The sequence below is a fragment of the Phacochoerus africanus genome, chromosome 6 (assembly GCF_016906955.1).
Source record: "Phacochoerus africanus isolate WHEZ1 chromosome 6, ROS_Pafr_v1, whole genome shotgun sequence".
Taxonomy (NCBI): domain Eukaryota; kingdom Metazoa; phylum Chordata; class Mammalia; order Artiodactyla; family Suidae; genus Phacochoerus; species Phacochoerus africanus.
In genome coordinates this window covers 7,741,681-7,764,648 of record NC_062549.1, presented here as the reverse complement: position 1 = coordinate 7,764,648, position 22,968 = coordinate 7,741,681, and positions in this window count along the sequence as shown.

Here is a 22,968-nt window from a genome sequence, read left to right as displayed (position 1 = left end):
ACAGTCTCAGAGACGCGGAGACAGTGTAGACCAAAGCCAGCAGGCAGTGGAGACAGCACCAGGCCCTGGCATCTCTCCTCCAGAGCACAAGGCGTACAGAAAGCAGGGAAACGCTCCCCCCCGATTATGAATATGGGGGAGAAAAAGTGCAGCACCGCCTGGAATAAACCCATTTTGGGGGGATGTCCCTTGCCCCCCGGGAGCTTTGAGACAAGCGTGTTGAGCAAGAGAGACGCAGACAGAAAGCCTTTCTTCTTTGTCAGTGAAGGGCCTTCCTGCTTCAAGCCTTGAATTTGGTCCAGAATCATCGGTGGGAGGATTCTGAGAGGGGCCGATTCAGGGGTTCAGCTAGAGAGAGATGGAATAGGGTGGGGGGAGGCGATGACCGTACCTGGCAGGGGCTGAGTGTCCGGGGTGGGTTCAGAGAGGATTACAGGGCTGAGACCCTCTCCTCCCAAAGCAGGACCTCGAATCCTGCCCTCGGGCCCCCGTAACCAGCCCCACAGCCTCTGTGGCCCTGGCATCAGTGTGAATGGCAGGGCCTGAGCCATCAGTACCACGTTCGCAGGGAACAGCACAGGAGGATGAAGGCTGCTGGAAAGGGCAGCTTGGGGTGTCCTAGTGACTCTTTTGAAGCCCCAAGGCCATGCAAGCCCACCTCGATCTTCGAGTTTCCTCCAGTGCCACCAGGGGGGGGCCCAGCACAGGTGGGCCCCTCACCACCTCTCCTCTGTGATGCTGCCCTTCATGACAATTTCATTTGTGATTCTCCCCCTCTCTCGTCCAGCCTTTGTTTTGCCCCTTAGAAATGATGATTTAAAAAAGAGAAGTGAAAAGCAATGATGACCTGGGAGCTCCTGCTACAGCTCATAGGTTAAGGACCTGAGGTTGTCTCCATGAGGATGCGGGTTGGATCCCTGGCCTCGCTCAGGGGGTTAAGTTGCCGCAAACGGCAGCAGCTTAGGTTGCAGATGTGGTTCGGATCCAGTGCTGCTGTGGCCGTGGTGTAGGCTGGCAGCCGCAGCTCTGATTCAACCCCTAGCCTGGGAACTTCCAAATGCCACAGGTGTGGCTGTAAAAAGAAACAAACAGAAAGAAAAGAAATGGTCGGCAGCGTTAGGACTGTGGAATTGGGTTTCTGCGACAGAAAATACAGTGGTTCTTTGCAAACACCAAAAGAAAGGGTCATAAAATTCTTCCAGGAGGTAAATGTGCAATCATAGAACATAGGGCTTTACAGGGAAAAAAGATGCCTACAGTGGCTGAAGTCTCTGAGTAAAAAACATGCGAGCCTCGAGACAGAAATTAAATTAAATAATAAGAGAAAAAAATTTAAATATACATTTTCATATACCTGCATACATATAACAAATATTGCTAAATATTTAAAAATACATTTCAAAAAAAATTTTTTTTTTTTTGGTTGCCCTGAGGCATATGGCATTGCTGGGCCAGGGATCAAATCCAAGCCACACTGCAGCCACGGCAATGCCAGATCCCTAACCCAATCTGCAGGGCCACGGATTAAACCTGCATCCCAGCACTCCAGAGATGCTGCCAATCCCATTGTGCCGCAGCGGGAACTCCTAAAGATACATATACTTATAGTGATAAAATAGTAGCAAGATAATAAGAATGAGATCACAGTTAAACAAAATGTTGATTTTTATTATACCGGAAATAGCAAAAAAAAAAAAAATCAGTTCTACAAATAACATCCATTTAGCATCCTGTGGGTCTCGAGGGCTTCAGAAAGTGTTTTGTAGCAATTCACATTCTTTTCCCAAATTCCAGCTCTCTGCCCTCTGGAAAGACTGAATCCTATCTTCTTTCATTGTGGCCATGTGACTGGCCTTGGTCAAAGTCATGGGAGCGGAAGTCACAAACTGCATCTGGATGGAAGCTTTGCAGGCCAGTGAGCAATTGGCCACGTTCCTTTCCTGCTGCCAATCACTGGCCACAAATCACTCAGTGGCTGCTCTATCACCTGGCCCCGGAGTAATGACAGCACAGGGCAGAGCCCCCAGCCCAACTTTGAGGGACACTCCATGTAAGAGAGAACTAAAACTTGGGTTTTTGGTTTTGTTTTCTGTTTTTGGTCTTGTTTAGGGCCATGCCTGCAGCATATGGAAGTTCCCAGGCTAGGGATGGAATTGGAGCTGCAGCTGCCAGCCTATTCCACAGCCACAGCAACACGGGATCCGAGCCACGTCTGCAACCTACACCACAGCTCACGGCAACACCAGATCCTTAACCCTCTGAGTGAGGCCAGGGATGGAACCCGTATCCTCGTGGTTCCTAGTTGGGTTCATTACCACTGAGTCAACGAGGGGAACTCTACTAGGTGGTTTTAAGCCACAGAGATTTTGCGCTGTTACTTAACACTCATCTAGTCTGACGGATGTAGCACAGGATGTTTTTTGCTGACGACTGTCTCCTATTTTGTGTGTCTGGCTCTGGATCACATATTAATTGGCCTTTCTGGTTCCCACGCCGCCTGCCCAGGGAGCAATCACGGCTCATGATCTTAAGTGGCTTATGCACATTTTCCTCCTGTCCGCATCCTAAAAGCTGAGGGGAAACAGACCCTGAGCTTGCATCTGCTTTCCTTTTTTGTGGCACGGCAAAAAATCTCTAGTCTGACCCTCAACTTCCTCATTGTCACTGGTGTCAGTAAGTGTTATAAGTACCGTAATTATTGTAAATGTGTTCCCCTCAATACTCCTGACCTCCGGCATTGTTGAGAATGTGGGGAAGTAAAGGTGTATGAATTATCATTCCCCCAGGGGAGTGGAGTTTGTAAAGGGATTCCTGTGGTTTCTTAATTTCCCAGAGATGTGAATTTTCCAGGGATGTGTTGCGTTTCCATGGTCAGGTTTACTAACCCATCTTTTTCAGTGTCAAGGTGGTCTGGTTGAGTCTGGGGCATAGAGAGTGCACACCGACAGGTCAGTAAGAATTGAGCCAGGGTTGGATCCTTTAGTGAGAGGCAACCATTTCCAAAGACATTGCAGTTAAGTCTCTGAATGCAGAAGGAGCTGGAACAGACAATTGTATTTACACGGTTTCTTTGGAAGGTGACCTCAAAGAGTGGGTGTGAAGAAGCCGAGAGAGTGAACCAGGGAGGAAGAAAAGCATGATTGGGGGGTTATGATGCTGGTGCTGTGGGAAGTGGGGGCTCTCTTTCTCCTGGACCTTCTGAGAAACATCCAGGATGCTGGCCGGTATCTTCAGCATGAGGGCGGGAGGTTCCTGGCTTTACTGTGGGTACCACTCAGACTTGTCCACACCCCTCTATGTCTGAGCTGTCCTTGTACCCATGCCAGGAGTGTGTCACTGCAGGAGCAGTGTGCCTACCAAGTGTGGATCAGACCTGCTGGCACTAAATGAGCCAAAGACTCCACCAGAAACGTCCACACCCGCTGCAACTGAAATCCAAGCTGAGGCTGAGAACATGAGTCAGAGTGACAGTTGGTTCTGCTTCGATGCTCTGATGTGATTTATTAAAAAAAAAAATGTCTGTGCCCAGGGCTTCAAAGCAGCACTGTTTTCCGGGAAAGGCAAGCTGGTGGTCAGCCCTGTCACCAACATGGGTGAGATGGGGCAGTGCAGATTCTCTAGCAGGTGTAGAATCCACCTTCGACCAGCTTCTGTGTAGGAATCACCAGGTCCTGACTGCTCCTTGACTGGGGAAGCTGAGGCAACACGGCGCCCCCCCCTTTCAGGCACTGTTTTCCTGGCATTTTTCTAACTCTTCACTCCAGTCCGCAGGCCGGCGCCCGCTCCTGGCTTCCCTTGGGTTTGGATGCCTTGGTCCTGCGTGGCCCCTGCAGAAGCTGCCTGACTAAGCACAACCTGTACATGAGACCCCGGTGGGTCTGCCCAGAAGGCCCCTGCTCTTCTGGTGTTACAGCAACTGGGCGCCCTGAACCGTACACGCATTCCCCTCATAGTGGGTCTCAGCCACATGGAGATGAGTGATCAGAATTGCTGCTGGCAGGGGTGCTGCTGTGTTCTCTGTTGTTTTTCGCAATATGCCATCTGTAGAAGAGAAATTGATTTTTGAAATAAACAGGCTTTGTGTAAAATGTATACATATGTATGGTCCCACTAATAGGCTTTGCAAATGCCTTTCTCCCCCCCCTGGAAGAGTTGTCAGAGCTGGGGCTTCTTTGCAGCTGAGATGCAGGGGTTCGTGACTAGGGTTCCACATGAGGGATGTGGCAGGAGGCCTGCCCAGCCCCTCTTGAACCTTCCAACCTCCCCCCACCCCAGGGAAGGCACAGTCTGGGGGTGACCCCTCTCCCTGAGAAGCAGGCAGAGGGAGGGCTATGCAAGCTTTGCTGCTCTTGGACAGACACAATGTTACACATGCATATTGAAATGTACACATGTGATGCAAAGAATAGCAGTACAAGGACCCACAGGGCCTTGGTGGGCCATAGCCACAGCTGGCAGCGGGGGTTGTCCGCATGATCCAGCCACTCACAAAGGTGGGATACGCAGAATTCCAAGATGACCCCTGTGATGTTAGTTTCCCACGTCCACTTAGTAAGTTGATAGGATCCAGTTATTTAACCAAACCTGATCCAGATGCCTCCCTAAAGGTATTTTGTAGATGCTGTTAACATCTGGAATCAGTTGCGATTAAGTAACAAAAACTACTCTTGATGGCGTGGGTGGACCTTGTCCAAACAGATGAAGGCTTTACAAGCCAAACCCTATTTCTCAAGAAGAGAATCTGTCACAAGACTGTAGCACAGGCGTTCCCTGGTGGCTTAGCAGGTTAAGGATTGGGCATTGTCACTGCTGAGGCTCAGGGCTCTGCTGTGCTGAGGCCTTGATCCCTGGTCCTGGAACGTGCACATGCCCCCGAAATGAGACAAAACAAAACAAAAAAACACACAAAAAAAGCGCACATCAAAAAAACCACATGTAGGAGTTCCCATTGTGGCGCAGCAGAAATGAATCCGACTAGGACCCATGAGGTTGCGTGTTCGATCCCTGGCCTCGCTCAGTGGGTTGAGGATCTGGTGTTGCCATGAGCTATGGTGTAGGTTGAAGACGTGGCTCGGATCTGGCGTTGCTGTGGCTGTGGTGTAGGCCAGCTGCAGCAGCTCCTATTAGACCCCTGGCCTGGGAACCTCCATGTGCCTTGGGTGTGGCTCAAAAAAGACAAAAACAAACACAAACAAACAAACAAAAAACAAAACCAAAAAAACCCCACACTTAGATCCAGATTTTAGACTTGCCGGTACATCTCTTAACATCTATGTATGTATATGCATATGCTTATTTGTATCTCAGTCTCTCTGCATAATCTATCATTGTCTTTCTCTAGAGAACCTTGGATGAATCTATTCCAATAACCTTTGCCCTTGTATATTCTCCCCGTCTTGAGTTTGGATGGAAAATGTGATTAGGATGAGCCACTATTCTTATGGCACCGAGGATTCTGCAGAGGTAATTGAGACTCCAGATTATAGCAGCCCTATAATTGCTCCTAATAGGGAGATTATCTGGCTGGGCCTGGCTTAGTCCCATGAACTCTTTAATTCTTGGTCTAAAAGTCAAACACAGGAAGTCAGAGCTTTGAGAAGAATTTGTGTTATGGCTGGCTTGAAGGAGGAGGAGATTACACAGCAAGAAATGTGGGTGGCCCCTTAAAGTTGAGAGTGACCCTTGACTGACAGCTGGCGAGGAATTGGGACCTTAGTCCTACCAAGGTACCAGTTTCTCCCCATGAGAATTTAGAGGTAGTTTTTCTCGGAGAGCCTCTAGGTAAGACTTCAGCCTGATGGATGCCTCAGCCACGCAGTATCCTGAGCCCATGCCTGGAGCCACATCCCTCCTCCTAAAAATGAGGACTCTATGGGCCCCAAAGGAGGTACCTACCCGGGCTGCATGTTCCACCTTCTAGAATATGCTGTGGATGTTCAGGAGGTAGAATTTCTTAACCACACAGCCTCAAACCTGATCTGAGGGGCATGTAGCCTTCTCCCCAGGTGTGACCTCCCACGGACAGCTGGCATTCTCACTCCTAGGGCCTGGTGGCAGCAAGGGGGACTGCTTGGGGCGAGGGATGTCTAGCCTGGGGTGATCATATGCAGGGAAAAAAGGCCCTTTGTGATCTGGGATGGGAGGATGGGGGTGTGGGGAGAGCTTGGAGACGCAGACGGTAGGCAAGGAGCCTCCACGTATATCCCAGCCTCAGGGCTCTGCAGATGCCTGAGATGGGCTTGAATGTGCATCTAGCTTTATCTAGCTCTACATCTGTCTGTCTGTCTATCATCAGCATCAGCACCAGCGTTATCTACCTAACATTTATCTGTCTATATCCATATCTACCACCTGCTGATGTACTTCTCTCCCTTCCTTCTTCTCTTCTGTCCTTCTTTCCTTATCGACATATTCCTTTTTTAAGTTTTATTGAAGTATGGTTAATTTCCAAGGCTGTAATCATTTCGGCTGTACAGCAAAGTGACCCAGTCATACATATATACACACATCCATTCTCTCTCGGATTCTTTCCCCGCGTAGAAGATCACAGAATACTGTGTAGGGTTCGCTGGGCTCGACAGCAGGTCCCCGTTGACCAATCATATTCCCTTTTGAAAGAGCCAGCTGGCTCAGGATGCAGGGACAGGGCTGATTCCAAGCCTCTTAAGACCTGCTCCTCAGGGCTGGGAGGATGGCCCAGAGCTCATGCCTCCAGCCCCCCAAGATTCTGCTCCACCAGGGTGAGGGCAGGATGGGAACCCCGGTCAGCCTGGCCATGGGGGTGGGGGAGAGCCCAGGTGGCCCAGGAAGCTGGCCTGGTGGCGGGAACTAGACTTCCAGGCACAGCTGGGGATGAGGTGTACCCAGGTATGTCCCTGGCCCTTTCTTTACACTCTCGTGGTCACCCCATCACCCTCATCCACACCCACAGCTTCACATCTCTTTTCTTGATCATTTATTTCCAGTCCGGTTTCCCCCCCCCCCCCGATGCTCTAGACCAGGAGCTGGCAAACGCTGGCCTGCGAGCCAAATCCAGCCCATGTCTGGCTTTGCAGGTGAGGTGGGATTAGAACACGGCCTTGCTGATACCTTTACATGGTGGCTGGGACTGCTTTTTAGCGACAGGAGAAGAGTGAGTAGTTGTAGCAGAGACTATGGTTTGAAAAGCTGAAAATAATTCCTTCCTGGCCATTCAGAGAACAGCCGATCCCCGCTCTGGACCCAAACATCCAACTTCTCCACCGGGGTTACTTGTCCCTCCCAAGAGGCCCCAAACCCAAGCTGGTCAAACCAGCTTCTCATCCCTCCCTCCATCCACTTGTCAGACCAGAAAGCCCAGCGTTATCCATGCCCTTCCCTGCCTCTCCCTCTAACCCACCAGCCAAGCCCTCATCTGGTCCCACACACCCCCTCTCTAATGGGCCCCTGGGTATCCTGCCTGGCACCCACACCCCCAGAGGGCCCCTGTGGTATCTGCACCTGCCGTTACCACGCCTCCTTGCTCCAGCCAGGGCCCCCTCCCTCCCGCGGGCAGAGGGCCGCCCCCAAACATCTTTACAAGGGACGTGGGCAGCGCACAGCTTCTCACGTGCTCTCCACAGTCCCCACAAATGCTTCTGGAGTCAGTGAATGCGTGGCGAGCGGGGGATTGGCCGTCCTGGCCCTCGGGGGAAACAGGGGTCAGGATGACTTCGTACTCTGTAGAGAAGCTTGGGGGTCTGCAGGGGACGGGGGTAGAGTCATGGAGGAGAGGATGGCGGGGTGACCTCCATCCCCAGGGAGAGGCCCAGAAGAGATGCAGGACTTCCCTGGTTCCCCAGACGCTTTGGCGCCGTAGCCGCTCCCCCCACCCCCATTCAGCCTGGACATCCCTTTGAGGGTTGCCTCCTTCTTTCCTCTTTCTTCCTCTTCCTTCCTCTTTCACACCCCCAGCATCCCCTCTCCTCCACCTCCTCCTTGTCCCTCCTCCCCTCCCCATCTTCCTCTCTCCTTGCTTCCTTTTTTTTTTTTGTCTTTTTGCCTTTTCTAGGGCTGCTCCCGCAGCATACGGAGGTTCCCAGGCTAGGGGTGGAATCGGAGCTGTAGCTGCCGGCCTACACCAGAGCCACAGCAACAAGGGATCCGAGCTGCATCTGCAACCTACACCACAGCTCATGGCAACGCCAGATCCTTAACCCACTGAGCAAGGCCAGGGATCGAACCCGCAACCTCCTGGTTCCTAGTCGGATTCGTTAACCACTGAGCCATGACGGGAACTCCTGCTTCCTTTTCTTATTTTTTGGCCCCCCAGCCCATGGAATTCCCAGGCCAGGGATCAGATCTGAGCCGCAGTTGTCCTCCGATGCAGCTGTGGCAACGCCGGATGCTTTAACCCACTATACTGGCCGGGGATCGAACCTGCGTCCTGATGCTGCAGAGATGCCGCAGGTTTCATTGCAACACAGCGGGAACTCCGGCTTCCTTATTCTCTCCCTCTTCCATCCCCTCCTCTTGGCTTCTCCCCTCACATCTCTTCTTCCCTCTCCTCCAGGTGGGCTGCCCTGAAATACGTCTTCCCATTATCGCACAACCCTTGGCAGGTTTTGTCTGCCTTGAGCCATTTGAGTCAAATCAACGGGTGTTCATTAAGAGCACACGGAGTCCCCCGGCTGTCATCTTGGAACCTCCTGTGCACCAGGCATGCTCTAAGCAGCGGGCACGCATCGTCTGCTACATTCATTGTCTCCCTTTGAAGTGGTAGTATCATTTATACATGAGCAAAGGAGTCAGGGCCATGCAGTGTATGCAAGTCAATATGCAGAATGAAAAAAGTGATTGAACACACGGTCTGTGGCTCTCAAAGATTCGCCACCCAGCAGAGGGTTAGAAAAACTTCCCAAAGCGTAAGGTGGACTCCGAAGACAAGGGTATAGGAGTTCCCGTCGTGGCTCAGTGGTTGGCAAACCCGATGAGGATCCATGGGGATGCGGGTTCGATCTCTGGCCTCACTCAGTGGGTTGAGGATCCGGTGTTGCTGTGAGCTGTGGTGTAGGTCACAGACGCAGCTCAGATCGGGTGTGGCTCTGGCGTGGCTCTGGCTGTGGCGTGGGCGGGCAGCTATAGCTCTGATCTGACCCCTAGCCTGGGAGCCTCCATGTGCCCAGGAGGTTGGTTGGAAGATAGCAGACATGGCAGAGTGTCCAGGGCTGTCGGGAATGTGGTTCATTTTCAGTTAATGTTAGTGGCCCCTTTGATGAGCAATTTGTTATCAGTTTCGCTGAGCCTTCTTCCTTGATTCGCTGAGCTCAGCTAATCAAAGGCCAACGTTAAATTAATGAAATAATGCTCATACGGTAATATTCCCCCCAGGTTGCAGCAAACACCCCATTGAGGGCAACCCCACTCTGGGCCGTGCTGAAAAAAAAAAAAAAAAAAAAAGGGAGCCTTGGTCTCTGCCCTGTGGATTCCCCGGCGACATCAGACAGACAGACTAAATGAGCAATTAGCATCGGACACTTCCGCACGCTGAGGATGCTTTCAATTAGGAGGCAGCTGCTGTGCTCCCATTAGTTAATGTCACTGCTCCTGCATCTATTCTGAATGATAATTGCAGTATGCACCAATGCATATTTTTATCTGTCCCCCCCCCCCTTTAATGGAAAGAATGTCATTTCCTTCCTACAGGAGCTCAGCTGCAACATTGGTGTCGCTATAGAGAAAGAAAAAAATCAGGGGACAATTCTCTCCTAACAAGTGACCTCAGGCTCACAGCCTGAAGTGAGAATTGTTGTAGGTTTGGAACTAGTGTTAGTTAGCAGCTTGAAGTGTGTGTGTGCGGGGGGGGGGTATTCTACATTCTAAGAATATATAAGTTGTTCAGAATGAAGAGTTTCCCAAATATTTTCCTGGACCCGTCATTTGGGGGAAATCATAAGCTATAAGGGAATGCCCATGAAACAGCCTGCTTGGATTTAGGAAAACTGTTTATATTTTATTTTACATTTTATTTTATTTTATTTGATTATTATTATTTTTGATTTAAAGGACTTTATTTTCCAGGTAGGAAGTTTCCAAAATTAGTGACTGATTCTTCAAAACAGGCACAGGCTTTTCCAACTCCGGATACCAGGTTATACAACTACCTTGGGAGACCGATCAACCAGCTCACGCTTTCTCCGGAGAGCCCAGGGTCAGTTTTTTGAGGCCTGCATGCTAACTCTGTAGCTGATAAACTCCTGTTACGGACAGACTGAACCAAACTGAGGGCAAAATCAGGCTGCAATTAACTTCCTTATTGCCCTGAGGCACACAGGGTATTTTACTTAATTTGTTTTGTTTGTTTTGTTTTGTTTTGTTTTTTAGGGCCGCCCCTGTGGCATATGAAAGTTCCCAGGCTAAGAGTTGAATTGGAGCTGCAGCTGCCAGCCTACACCACAGCCACAGCATGCAGGATCCTGAGCCATGTCTGGGACCTACACCACAGCTCACAGCAACAATGGATCCTTAACACACTGATTGAGGCCAGGGATTGAACCTGCATCCTCATGGATGTCAGTTTCGTTTCAGCTCAGCCACGACGGGAACTTTGGAACTCCCTATTTTATTTTAAGCTTTTTATTTTGGAAGATTTTTAGATTTACAGAAAAGTTACAAAGATACTATGGATTGAGTTTCTTTGCAGCTTTCATCCAACTTCTCTTAATGTATGTATAACTCTAGTCTATATAACCAAGGTGTGTATGACTCTGGTGCAAATATCAAAACTAAGCAATCAATATTGGTAGAATATTCTTAACTACCAGGCTTTGTTTGGATATAAACTTTTTCCACCTATGTTCTTTTTCTGTCCTGAGAGCCAATCCAGGATCCCACTGCATTCAATTGTCATGTCACTGGTCTCTTCTGATCTAAGACAGTTTTTCTCCCTCTCTCTCTTTGTTTAAAGTCACTCCTGTGGCATGTGGAATTTCTGTGGCCAGGAATCAAACCTGTGCCACAGCAGCGATAATGCTGGATCCTTAACCTGCTGTGCCACCATGACACTCCTGGGACAGCTTCTTAATCTTCCTTTTCTCTCACGCCCTGAATGGTTTAGAAGAAGCACTTGTCAAGTTGGAAGAAAGTCCCTCTGTGTGCATTTGTCTGATTAGATTACAACCATAGACTTTTGAGAAGATAAGGCAGAGGTGAAGTGTCCTTCTAGCTGCGTGATATTGATGCCATGTGGTGTCCACAGAGGTTATCACGGTGGTGGGAACTTTGATCACCGGGTCGAGGTGGTGTCTGGGGGTTTCTCCGACATACAGTGACAGTTTTCCCCTCCTCATACCTTGTTCTTTGGAGACAAGTCACTAAGTCAAGCCCACAGTGAAGAGGAGAGGAAAAGTTATTTGGAATTTCAGAAAGAAGTTTTGGGGAGCCAGGCCTTAATGTTAGACCTGTCACGATGGGTGGTGAGGCTATCATTCCAGCTCTCTTGGCCTCAGGTTTTCCTTCTACAAAGTAAGAAGACTCATGAAATGCCTCCCAGGGTTTGCCCAGCTTGGAAGCCCAGTGCTCAGACCATGACTAGGACAATGGACTTTGCAGTTAGACGGGTGAGTGTCCAGGCACAGCCCACGCTACGAATATGGCCTTAGATAAGTTTCTTAAACTCCATCACCTTCCGCTGCCTTGTCTATAAAATGGAATGACGATGCTGGTGAGAGAGCACACGTGAGACGTGTAGCACAAAGCTTATTATTGGGAACCATAATAGTTTCAGCTTATTATTTGGACCAAACCAAAGCTCAGAAATAGGCTGGTCAAAGTCACTGTTTAATGGTATCAAATGATTTCATAGAATTATTTCCCTGCCTCTGTGCTTGGAAAGTTCTTCAGATCCTTTTCCAGCCTTGTAGAAACACGACATCTGTCACAGCAGCAGAACATGGCACGATTCCAGCCTCTCCACTGACTTCTGCATCATTACAGTTTTAGGGAAGAAAATAGAATTCACCTTGAACGTCAGATGGAAAGCTTGGCCCTGGATCAGCTCTCCCACTAAGCAGTAGACTCACTGTCTGCCGGTCTGTACCTCGGTTTCCTCAGCTGTCAAACACACATGACAGCTTGCACATGAACAGTGCTATGCCTTGATGACTGCATTTATTATGCATTATTTAAATAAATGCAGCTCCTGGGGTGGTGACTGCCCCTCCACCATGTGGCAAACGTCATGTTCTTGAGCTTCACAGTGGCTTTCCCATCATTAACTGCCCATTGCTGAAGACAGGATGTGAACACAGCCTTAACTCTGACCGGGCATCAAGTGCCATGACATCCAAGGTGGGTAGCTGAGATCAGGGCCGTGGTTTGATTTCAGAAAACCTAGTCGATGATGGTCCTGAGACAGACATAAAGGCTTTGCAGGGTGATCAGCCATCTCCTGTAAAAATTAAATAAGTGTACAAATACAAAGACCATCAGCGGAGTTCCCGTTCGTGGTGCAGTGGTTAACGAATCCGACTAGGAACCATGAGGTTGCGGGTTCGGTCCCTGCCCTCGTTCAGTGGGTTAACGATCCGGCGTTGCCGTGAGCTGTGGTGTAGGTTGCAGACGCGGCTCGGATCCCGCGTTGCTGTGGCTCTGGCGTAGGCCGGTGGCTACAGCTCCGATTCAACCCCTAGCCTGGGAACCTCCATATGCCGGGAGCGGCCCAAGAAATAGCAATAGCAACAACAACAACAACAACAAAAGACAAAAAAAAAAAAAAAAAAGACCATCAGGCATAAAGCTCATCATGGAGGTCCATAGTCATCATTGGGTGTGGATAAAACTGATGATGTGGTGTAAATGGCTTAACTTTGTTTAAATAAATGCATAATAAATGCAGTCATCAAGGCACAGCACTGTTCATATCCTTTGATCCAGCAAGCCCATCCACGGCACTCAAACCTAAAGAAATAGCTTTACCGGAAGAAAACCACAACGTACGTGGAAATGTTTGTCGCTGTCTCATGTCTAATCGTGAAAGAAGGGGAAATAATCTTAGAGGAATGGTTAAGAGTCTCATACACTATGCCACGTACAAGATGCCACGTTCAAGAAGTGAACCAACAAAGGAAAGACTTAAGACAGACTATTTAGGGAAAATAACAATAAGAACATGACATGTACATCACACGTAGAATTGTGAAAACACATGAGCATGTGGACAGGTTCTAGAAGGAAATATACCAAAGTGAAAACGTGCCTCTGTTAAGAGGAAAAGAAGGTAATTAGGGAAGAGCCAAACAACATGCTTTTCTTTCTAAGAGTCCAAACAAATCTTTCAGTTAAAGAAAACAGACCTAAATGTTGCTTGAATTTCTTGATGCTTTGGCATAAATAGACAAGGGCCCTGAAGAATACCTTCTGCAGATATAAATATTCCCCAACCTCCTTCCCTTATGTACCTCTCAAAACTTCTCGATAAAATTCATACAGTCAATAGGATCCTCTTTAAAGGACAGAGAGAGAAACAATTTCAAGCCTCCACCTAAGGAGGGAATGAAAGGGGTTTTATTTTTTCCATTCTTCAGTAGCTTGTTAGAGCCTCCAAGCCTGTGTTATTGAAACCCGAGGGTGACAAGCATTAAGGTGAATCTATTGCCGAGCCTGGTCTTTAACGAGTGCATTGATCAGAGAGGCGATGCAAGAAAGCACAGTTCGGTGACACCTGAATGAATATAAATTTAGCCCTGGTTGAAGCTCTTGCCCCGGTTGGTCTGTTCCTTGCTGACAATATTAGTGAGAGGAGAGAAAAGCAATTTTGGTCTTCGGTCTTGATGCTCTTCACGCAGTGGGCAGTTTTTATGAAGAGCAAGTTATGACTATTTTACCTCTAAAGGCAATGGGAACCCATCCAAGACTCCTTCCTTGGAAGAGGCAATCCAGAATGTCTCCTTGATACTGATTCTGCATCTGATATCCATCTGTTTGTCTGAAGGAGGAAGCACTTTCAAACCATTAGAGGTGTCCAGAAATTGGACTGGCCGTCCCAGCGGGGAGTGAGTGACCCATCACCAGAAGAGTGCAGACAGGAGCAGGTTGTCTAGGCAGCAATGTTATGGAGAATCCAAGCTCATACTGCAAGCCAACGAGTTGAGGGATGAGGTGTTGGGACAAGGGGTAACAACTTTACTCAGCAAGCCAGCAGACCAAGAGATGCTGGACTAATGTCCCAAAGAACCATCTTACCTAACTTAGAATTCAGGCTTCTTCATATTAAAAGGGGTCCTGGGTGTGTGGTTGGTTGTTGCAGACTTCCTGCAGTCTGAATCCTTTGCTCCTGCACCTCCATGTACGGCAGGTCATAATGTTCCTATAAGCCTCCATCAAGACAAATGTTATTCTTTTTGAGCAACTTTTAATCTGTGAATGGAAAAGTGTTATACATTTAAAGAGCAGAGAATGGGCTTTCCTGTACATTTCAGGCCACAGGCAACACTCTTTTTTTTTTTTTTTCCAAACCTGAGGCATATGGAAGTTCCCAGGTCAGGGACTGAATCTGAGTCACAGCTGTGGCCTACACCATAGCTGTAGCAACACCAATCTAAAGATCCCACTGGGTCACAGCGGGAACTCTTATAGGCCACACTCTTAATTTGTGGCAAAAGCAATAGAATACAAAGGTTAAAGAAAAAGAAACAGATCCAATATGGAGTCAGATTTGTTCTTCCCTGTTAGATGTAAGATGTTTCAGAGGGGCTTAAGCATGAACAAGAAATCTGGGTAGAGGAGTTCCCGTCACGGCTCAGTGGTTAACGAATCAGACTAGGAACCATGAGATTGCAGGTTCGATCCCTGGCCTCGCTCAGTGGGTTAAGGATCTGGCATTGCCATGAGCTATGGTGTAGGTCACAGATGTGGCTCTGATCCTGTGTTGCTGTGGGTGGTGTAGGCCGGCAGCTACAGCTCTGATTCAACCCCTGGCCTGGGAACCTCCATATGTCATGGGTGCAGCCCTAGAAAATACAAAAAAAAAAAAAAAGAAATCTGGGGAGTAGAAGGTTTGGGTCACCTGTCCGATTACACCAGTGTGGGCTCTCTCGCATTCCAGAAAGCCAGCCAGAGAAATAATGAGAATCGCAGGGTTTTAGAACCAGACAGAGTTTTGGGTGCAGTTTCCCTCTTTACTGTGTGACACTCTGGATAACTTCCTCTCCTAGTCTGTCTGTCTGTCTGTCTCTTAACCAAATGGAGATTAGAGTATGACCTAACCCACAGGTTTGTCACAAGGGTTTACGTTAAATAGTGCGTGACGTAACGTGCTCATCGCAGTGGCCAGCGTGTAAGGTGTTCTCGGGAAGTGTTATCACGATGAGGATTATTCAGTGACTTTCCATCACATCTAATGACTGTGTGCAGAACCCCTCCTAAGTGTTTGGCATTTTTAACCATGTTATTCACTTAAACTTCCAATATGGTCTGAATTGTGTCCTTCTCTGGCCAAAAATGGCCACGTCGAAGTCCCGGTCTCCAGGACCTCCGAATGTGACTGTGTTTGGAGACGGGGCTTTTAAAGGGATGATTAAGTAAAACGAAGTCCTCTGGGTGAGACCTGTCCCAAGCGGATCGTGTAGGAGGATGACCATGTGAGGACAGAGGGAAGGCGACCAGCTACCAGCCAAGGAGAGAGGATTTAGGAGAATTACAGAGGTGTAGACTCCTTGATCTCAGACGTCCAGGCTCTAGCATTGCGAGAAAATTAATTCTGTTCTTTGGGCCGCCAGGTCTGTGGTACTTCTTGATGGCGGCCCTCATGAACAATATGTTCCTTAACCACCAGGGGATGGGGGTGGTGTTGCAAATGATCGCCTTCACCTTCCAGAAGAAGATACTGAGGTTCAGAGAGGGGCAGTGACAGCTTCCCTGGAGCCCCTCAGGTCTCGCGTGTTCCCTAAGGGTCCCACGTAAAGCACCTAGTACCGTATTTAGCACATAAGAGGAGCACTGTACAGGTGAGCACCCCCCTCGTGATAGAGCCTGGACTCCACCTCAGCCTCCCCGACTCGCCAGCCCCCCTCTCCCATCCTGCTCCGCAACCCTGTTCTCCCTCACCTGCTTCCCGTGCAGGAGAAGGCTACTGGCTCTTCTCTTTCTCCCCTTTCTCTCTCTCTCTCTCTCCAGACTTTGGCACATCAGCACCTTTTGATTTCTGCAGCCTCTTCAGAAGTATTTTTTGACACAAACAATAGTCCTGGTTTTTGCCTTTTCAAGAGGCATCAGCACAAAATCCGAGCAGACAGTGGTGACTCATTTTGATCATTGCCTTAAAGCAATTCCCTCTGTGAGCTTGGGCCTGGCAGGCCTCACTGTGCCATGAAATCTCATACTATTTTGATGCCTTTTAATCTCTCTTTTAACAGCTTCCTGGTTTAGAACTCTGGGCCCTGGATTCACAGAAAGCACGTTTTCGAGATCGGTGAGGACAGACGTGGGCTGTCTTAATCAAAGGCTCAGGGAGCCCCAGTCTGGGGTCCTTATCCAATCCCCAACTTTCTGAAGGCTTCCCCCCACGGCTCCCCTTCATCATGGCCTCAGCGGGAACTCCCTGGCCGCTTGGCAGACGCCCTGGCTGCCTCCGTCCATCTTAATAACGGCTGAGCTCTCCAAGCGGGAGGCTGCTGCAGGGTCTCAAAAGGGCCAGAGCTACAATCCCTGAGTCACTGGTATTGCAAGGTGCTTACAAAAATGACATTTCAGGGTGAATGTCAGGAAGGGGGTTGGCACTTCCTTGAGGAAGCCTCCCCCATGCCCTCAGGGCAGCAGGGCTCTCCAGCTGTTCCCAGGGTTCCTTAAGAGCTTGGTACATTTCCGGGTGCCGTGTCCCATTTAACGTACAAACAACCACGAAGATTTACGAGGAGCCTGCTCTTACAGTCACATCTTTGTCTTTCTTTTGGACTCTACAGTGAGTTCCTTTGTCTTATCAGGAATTTTATGTGAGGGCAGGATACCCTGATCCTAAGGTTCCCTTCTGTCCTCTTAAGAGTCAGACAGAGAGAACTGCACATATAAGAAGGGCAGCCAAATGGGAAACAAGTCCATTGTATTCACTGACTAGCCAGGCAAGCAACTTGTATGTATTACTCCTGAGGTCACTGGAGAAGCTGAATGAGAAAAAGGAGTGAGGGCCTGGGTGCCCTGCGGCTGCTTTGATTTCCCCCCAGGACACTTCTCCGGGACTCAAGTACCTTGGCCAGGCCTCAGGAGGGGTCTGAGACCTTGACCACCACCAGCACGGTGGATGAAGGTGTTAAGACCCCAGGGGACAAGCCCTGCCCCAGATACTTGCTGCATGGGAGAAGGAAGTGAGAGAGAGAGAGCCAGCCCTGGGTCTGGGGCCCCATAGGCTTGAGGTCATGACCTATCAGGGAGCCTTAACTCCTCCCAGTGACTTGATAGTTTACCAGAAAAATTCCCCTTTTCTTTATGCAAAGGATAGGAAGAAATATTTCCTCTTGTCATACTTTACAGGGGTAGGGGAAACGTAAGCAGCAAATATAGAAGAGCTCAAAGCTGATCACAAACATGACAGCAGGATGGAGCCTCCAAAGCACAGGGTTCAAGTCACCACTGGGCAAACACCAGAGTGAAGGGACCTGCCAATGGCCACCTAGTCATCCATAGTCACCCACAGACTCCATCCTGGAAGCCTACTTATCTGAGGATGTGCCTTGCCTGACGGTTATGGTCCAGCCATGAGACAGCCGGCTCTGCAGTGAGGAAAGAGCTGTGCTCTCCCTGAGTTCGTGTCTCTCCCCCTTAACTTTCAAAGTAAAGTATGTCTTTGAGGAAAAGGAAGACTCTGAGTTAAGGAGAGGGACCTCCTTCCTTGACAAGGCTTCCCATCTCAACCATGAGGTTTTTGCCAATAAATTTGTTTTCTTACAACGTCTTGCATGTCTCTTCTCTCCACTGGCTCGCTCTGTATAGCCCAGAGGCCCAGCCAAGAAATGCAGTGGAATTTAACCTTCTAGCCAAAGAAGGAGATAGCAGATGCTTTGAACATGATGCGCTCATTTGGGGCATGAGATTCCAGGCAAGAAGTCTATCTAATCTCGGCAGCAGGGGGTGGGAAAAAGGGACAGGGTCGCCTCTGCTATGAGATTCCCCCGTGTCAGTCGCTGGGGAATTTGAGGCTTGAGAGAGCCGGGCCTGGCTCTAAAAGGAAAGGTGGGCACTGCATCTCAGACACGTAAAGGCAGGGCTGGAATCCATGTCCCAACATGCAGAGACCAAATCCTTCAGCCACAGAGAAATGAGGCCAAAGCCAAGCCATGCATGACCTTTCACATTTCCTAGAGTCATGCACGACCCAGGAACTAGTCAGTTTACCAAAGAGCACTGGTCTCTGGTCAATGTGCTTGGAAAGTCTTTCTTTCTCCCACAGGAAAGGGTGTGGATGGTGCTTGGAAGGAGCAGCACATGAACAGGTTCCTGAAGTACAGGCAGATGTTCAGGCCACTAGTAGAAAGGAAAGTTCCATTGGAGCAGAGGGAATTGCACAGACACAGCACAAAGGTGCAAATTTTCATGGCAAATTTGGGAGCCCTAAATGATTATGCATTGTGGGGGCTCATGGTGGGGGTGAAAGGAGAGAGGAGATGAGTCTGGAAGGATAATTGGAGGCTAGATCATGTAGGTGCTTTTTTGTCCCTCCAAGTTGTTGGAAGTTTTGTTTTGTTTTGTTTCTGAAAGTACTTGGAAGTTACTGAGTGGTTGGTTTGTTTGCTTTTGCTTTGTAGGGCCGCACCTGTAGCATATGGAAGTTCCCAGGCTAGGGGTTGAATTGGAGCTATAGCTGCCAGCCTACACCACAGCCACAGCCACACAGGATCTGAGCCGCATCTGCAATCTACACCACAGCTGACGGCAACACAGAATACTTAACCCACTGAGCAAGGTCAGGGATAGAACCTGCCTCCTCAGGGATACTCATCAGGTTTGTAACCTGCTGAGCCACAGTGAGAACGCCTGACTATTTTAACTAAGGGAAAAACTTTCCACTTCCTGCCTTGATGGAGTAACGGGGGCCAGACTTAGCCTCCCACTTTAAAGAACTAAAAACTGGACAAAATATATTAATAACAGTTTCCAGACATTGGATAACAGACAGTGCAGGCCAGTAATCCCTGGGAAAAGGGGAAGACTGTAAAAACATTCCTGCATGGTGTCCGGGGGGAAGTCTGCAGGCTGCAGTGCTTGAGGGAACCCAAATTCAGTCCAGTAGTCCCCTGAATTTAAGAGACAGAACTGAGAATTTGTGAAGGCTGAGGTGGCTCAGATTCTCTGGGCAGTGATCCAGAAAGGAGAATGAACCACAGAAAAAGAGCTCTGGAGCTGCACGGAGGGTTTCTTTGACGTCTTTAGCTGATTATTGATCACCATGTGCATTACAGAAAACTACCCGAGGCCAGGGAAATACACCTCAAAAGAATAAATGGAAAAACTCCTAGAGCCATAGAGGACTGGGCATAAATCCTGTTCCTGATGGTCATGATAAGAGACCTCATAATACACAGATCATCAGGTTGAGGACCCAGAATATTGTCCTAACAAAGCTTAGAGACAAGCTTTGAGACGATCGACCTGTTCCCAAGTCAGTCCTTAATTCCCAAGAACCAATCTCGAGAATGTTTGGAAAAACAGAAACAAACAAAAACAAACAAACAAAAGCTCAGTACCCAACAAGATAAAGACACAAATCTAGCATTTTGTCAAATATTACTAGATATCCAAAGAAGGGATATATAGTCCATAATGAGGATGAAACATATCCTTCTAGAGAAACAGACGTAGATGAGAGGTTTAGTAGCAAGGAGATTAAAACAGCTATTATAGACTCCATATGTCCACGAAGATACAGAAAAACATGAACATGTTAAGACACAGGAAAGACGAAAGAGACTTAAATCAAACGTCTAGAGACAAAAATGTCTGAGATTTAAAATAGATTGGAGGATAATAATAGCAGATTAGACGTTACTGAAGAAAAAATTAGTAAACTTGAAGACAGGAGAAAATAAATTATCTAAATGAAACATAAAGAAAAAAGACTAAAAATAAAATAAACAGAGCAGCAGTGAGCTGTAGGGTAATTTCACAATGTATAATTTGAGTCCTAGAAGAAAAAGGGGAAGGGCAAAAATATAAAATATGACCCTTTTTTTTCTAAATTTGATAAAAATTATTAACCTTCAGGAGTTCCCGTCGTGGCAGTGGTTAAAGAATCCGACTAGGAACCATGAGGTTGCGGGTTCGGTCCCTGCCCTTGCTCAGTGGGTTAATGATCCGGCGTTGCCGTGAGCTGTGGTGTAGGTTGCTGTGGCTCTGGTGTAGGCCGGTGGCTACAGCTCTGATTAGACCCCTAGCCTGGGAACCTCCATATGCCATGGGACTGGCCCAAGAAATAGCAAAAAGACAAAAAAAAAAATTAACCTTCAGATACAAGACGCTCAGAGGATTCCAAGTAGAGAAAACTTGAAGAAAACTATCCCAGTGCACATTAAACTTGATTTAAACAAGTTAAATCAACTTGTTTAAAACCAGTGATAAAGTGAATATCATAAGAGTCTCCAGAAGGGAAAATGCATTGTGTACTGGCAAACAAATTAAGAAAAGACAACAACCAGGAGATCCCGTCATGGCTCAGTGGGTAAAGAATCCAACTAGGAACCATGAGGTTTTGGGTTCCATCCCTGGCCTCGCTCAGTGGGTTAAGGATCCGCTGTTGCCGTGAGCTGTGGTGTAGGTTGCAGGTGTGGCTCGGATCCTGCATTGCTGTGGCTGTGGTGTAGGCCGGTGGCTGCAGCTCCAACTGGACCCCTAGCCTGGGAACCTCCATATGTCGCAGGTGTGGCCCTAGAAAACACAAAAAGACAAAAAAAAAAAAGAAAGAAAGAAAGAATAAAAGAAAGACGACAAACCTTCTTGTAGGAAATGGTGGAGTTCCCGTCGTGGCGCAGTGGTTAACGAATCCGACTAGGAACCATGAGGTTGCGGGTTCGGTCCCTGCCCTTGCTCAGTGGGTTAACGATCCAGCGTTGCCGTGAGCTGTGGTGTAGGTTGCAGACGCGGCTCGGATTCTGTGTTGCTGTGGCTCTGGCGTAGGCCGGTGGCTACAGCTCCAATTCGACCCCTATCCTGGGAACCTCCATATGCCGCGGGAGCGGCCCAAGAAATAGCAAAAAAAAAAAAAAAAAAAAAAAAGGAAATGGTGCAAACAAGAAGACTATGAGCTGGAGTCCAAACACGGCACATGGTCCCACTGAGCTGAGAAAACAGAGGTCAGGATTCAGGGCTTGAGACAGATGGAACCCACAGGGTGAGTCATTGGTAAGGAGGAGCCTATGGAGAAAAGGGGTCCTTTAAGTTGATGTGGGGGGTCCCCGAGAGTCTGTGGCTGTGCACACTGGGTACACCACTGAAGGCTTACCGCAAAGCTGCCTTGATGGTGTTGAGAACAGAAGAGGTTATGGAGATAAGGCAATGCTGGGTGGGTGGAGTTCTTGCCCTGCCAGAGTGGAGAAGTCCGTTAGCATCCCTAGCATCTGGCTGAGACGCCAGAAAAACCAAGCCTTAAAAAGAAGGACCAGGCCATGGACCTGCCAGGTTATAGGGGCTTGAGAAAGACCTTGAGATGTGCACAATTCTGAACAAGCAAAATGTGAAACCAAGCCTTTGCAAGTTCAAATTATTAACAAGTAATTGGGAACTTTCTAATTTCAGAGGATGAAATCTGAAGCTAGAATCCCCACAATTTCATTTTCATAATGTTTAGTATTTAATAAAATTTTCACTAGACCTACAAAGAAAGAGGAAAGTGGGATCCATTGTGAAAAAAATAAAAAGCAGTTAATAGAAACCAAATCCAAGATAGTGCACGTGCTCCCCTTAGCAAAGCCCCCCTTTTTTTTTTCTCCCAGCTGCACCCTCTGCACATGGAAGTTTCCAGGCCAGGGATCAAATCTGAGCTGCCGCTGTGACCTACAACAGCTGCAGCAATGCCTTAACTCACTGTGCTACAGTGTGAAATCCAAAACTTCAAAATGACTATTGGGAATGAGTTCACATAAAGGAAAAATTGATTTTTAAGAGGGAGTGGATACAAAAATTTAACAGAAAAATGTAAATTATGAAGAATCCAATGGAAATTCTAGAACTAAAAAGAACGAACAAAATCAAAAGTTCACTGAATAGATTTAATAGCAGATTGGAAATGACACAGAAAGAATCAACAAACTTAAAGATGGGCCAATAGAAATTACTCAACTTAAGGAAAGAGAGAAAAAAAAAATCTGGAAACTTAAGCCTCTGCTTGCACGTGTGTGTGTGTGTGTGTGTGTGTGTGTGTGTGTGAGAGAGAGAGAGAGAGAGAGAGAGAGAGATTGGTGGGTGGGTGCTGATTTTCTGTACACAGACTTTCAGGCAAACCCCACTTCCAGCCTCATTCTTTCTTTGTAGATACCTGGTACTCTGTGTGTGGCATCTTTGGGAGGCCTGCAGGGCAATTTGACTCATTTCCCATTGTTCTGCTCCACTGCTGGCACATCTGTTTTTCTGCCGTTTCCCCATCCTGATTTTTAGGGCCACACCCTTGGCGTATAGAAGTGTCCAGGCTGGAGGTCGAATCAGAGCTGCAGCTGCCGGCCTACACCACAGCCACTGCAACACCAGATCCTAGCCGCATCTTCGACCTACACCAGCTCACCGCCTGGACGTTGAGCCAGGCCAGGAATCAAACCCACATCCTCATGGATACCAGTCAGGTTTGTCACCCCGGAGCCACGATGGGAACTCCCTATTTTTCTGCTTTTGATCTCACTGTCTCCTTTATAATCTGAAGTTAACACTAATCTCACTTGGCAGGCATCCTGAATTAAATGACGTAAACCTGGTCAGGAGCCTGGCATGTGCTTGGCACACAGATCCCGGGGGATGGATGGTGTCTATCTTCAGCCC